This window comes from Equus quagga, chromosome 6 (assembly GCF_021613505.1).
Source record: "Equus quagga isolate Etosha38 chromosome 6, UCLA_HA_Equagga_1.0, whole genome shotgun sequence".
NCBI lineage: Eukaryota > Metazoa > Chordata > Mammalia > Perissodactyla > Equidae > Equus > Equus quagga.
The window spans coordinates 56,811,490-56,813,896 of NC_060272.1; the positions used below are offsets into that span (position 1 = coordinate 56,811,490).

General features: G+C 57.0%; 1 non-coding gene across 1 annotated transcript; it reads right to left on the reverse strand.

Moving 5' to 3' along the window:
* Positions 1-492: 492 nt before the first annotated feature.
* On the reverse strand, positions 493-564 carry TRNAE-UUC (transfer RNA glutamic acid (anticodon UUC)). The gene has a single exon. It is a non-coding gene; the product is annotated as a tRNA-Glu (tRNA).
* Positions 565-2,407: the final 1,843 nt, after the last annotated feature.

The window sequence follows — 2,407 nt, forward strand, 5'->3', positions numbered from 1 at the left end:
GTGAGCTCTTTGAATCGCACACACAATGGATTGATTGTACACTGAACTACTCTGCCCTTAATAATGACTTTTCTGGAAATCTTGCTGTCCCCAAAGGAATGGCTTTAGGCAACTTAAAAGCCCTATAATGACCTAAAATACGTCTTTTTTCTTTCAAAGAAGAGCACTTGTTGGTAATTTACTCCATATCCACGATGCAAGGAGAAATCACGGCAGAAAAACCAACTGGAACATATACCTTAGCAGGGACTGTTTGGTTTCTGGCTTTTCACTTCAGAATTAATCCCTTATTTCAAAACCTAACTTCACACTATGGCGAGCTGTTTCCTTCCCTTCCGCTCCTGCCGGGCGCCGGGTTTGGCTAGGCTCTGAGTCCCTTGAGCCCCGATCTCCCCGGGCTGCTCTGAAATGCGGTATGGCGTTTTCTAAAAACACGTCTTTTCCTTAGTCAGGAGCGCCGAAAATGGACTTTTCTCTTAAAAAGAACTTGCCTTCCCACACCGGGAGTCGAACCCGGGCCGCCTGGGTGAAAACCAGGAATCCTAACCGCTAGACCATGTGGGAGACGACAAGAGCGACGCTGAACCTAGACAAATTGAGTCTGCCGCAGCGGCTTCGGCCCGCCCAGCCACACTGAGCTTCCGGCAGCGGACCTGCTTGTGCGCCTGCGCACACCTCGCGGCCGCTTCAACCGTTCCGGGCTGCCCGCCAGTCGTCCCCTCAAGTTGGGGGGGCGCCTTCAGGTCTCTGTTCTTTCTCCGTTCGCGTCTTTTGTGGACTTCTCCGGTCTCCTAGTTCTAGATAGCACGTTACACCGATGTAGACCCTGGATTGGACGAGTCATCCTTCATAATTCCTCACAAGAAATCCTGCAGAGGACAAAAGCGCCGGTGTTTGAATTTTAGCCTCGTTCATAAGAACAAGGGCCTGGGATCGGGGGGCTGTAAAGCCGCCCCCGCCGAGGCCGCAGCGGGGCTGGCACCCTGTCCCTGGTGCCTCCGGCCCTGCCCGGCCAGGCCGCCGTCCCCTCTCCCCGCACTGCCCCGGGCTGGGCCCCGGCCCGGCCCCTCAAAGTTCGTCTTTCAAGAAACAGGAGCGAGGGCTGCCCAGAGGCCTGGAACATTCCGGGCCTGTTCTGTTGACTCAACGGCCAAAGGCAGGAACTGTGTCGCCGAAAGTAGGCAGTGGTGGGCTTGTAAAGGTGGCGTATAAGCCCGGAGAAAGTCCCTCCCTGCCAGCACTCAGGAGGGATGGAAATGCCCTGTGGTTTCCAAACCCGTCCTCGATTTCGGTGGCGGTTCCCGCGGAGCCGTGGAGGCGGCACGACCGGCCGTTTGGGCCGGGAAAGCGCGGAGCGTCGGCGACCACGGGCCCGGGATCCCGCGGAGGCCGCGACCGCGCGGGCGCCGCTGACGAGCGCGGGGCGCTTTGGAGCCCCCTGAAAAGCTGACTCTGGTTCTCCTCCCTCCTCACTCCCCACCTGCAAGGGACTCAGAAGGCCCTCGCTGTCCCTTAGCTGAGGCTCTAAAGGCTTCAGTTGTGACGTTCATGGCAAGAGGGGAAGGCCGGGAAGGGACCCGAAACGGAAACCGTCGTCTCGTGTATTCACACGGATGAAGCGCCCTTCAGTGTTGCTCAAACTCCGGTGGCGTCAGCATCGTTTGGGCGCGCGTTCTTGTCAAAGTTCAGACTCCGGGCCCCGCTCTCGTTTGGAAGTTCAGCGTGGGGCCAAGAATCTGCAGTTAAAGCCGCTGGTGGTCCTGGTGCCCCTGGGGTAACCCACGCTGCGAGAACACTGCGGGTCTCCTGGGAGACGCTGTTCCGGGCCCCGAGCAGGGAAGCATTGAGGAAAACGCATTCAGGCCCGGGAAAGCGGGAAGCTGGCTTTTGACAGCACCAGGCCAGGAGGAACTTGCAGGCCTCCTACTTCTTGCCCTTTCTACACTCCGATCCTGGAGGCCCTTGGAGCCTGGAAGGGAGGAAGGGCAAAGAAAGAAATGAGAAGTGGATCATAGGTCTTTCCTGGACGGCAGTGTTGTGCTGGTAAATGTTGAACCAGCACACAGGCTCTCCAAGGTGTAAAATCCTGCCTCGGAGCGTTTGCCCATTTCCGTGGTGCAGATACTCCGGGCCTGGCCGTCTCAGCTACCAAGGGGATGCCACTGAAGACGGAGTTGGGAAGAGAAGCCCACAAGTGGACCCTGTGAGCTGCTGGGAGCTCCAGCCAGCTCACCACGAGTCCTAGCCTGAAATCGTGCCCGAGCTGGAGTGGTTGGGAGAAGAACGATCTAGAATCAAGATTGAGTTGTTGAATAGTATCTTGCCCCGAACTGTGCTTTATTATTTAAAGTGACCATAGAGCTCCCTGTTACTGCTCGAGTTTTCATCCAGTGCCAAGGGAAAAACC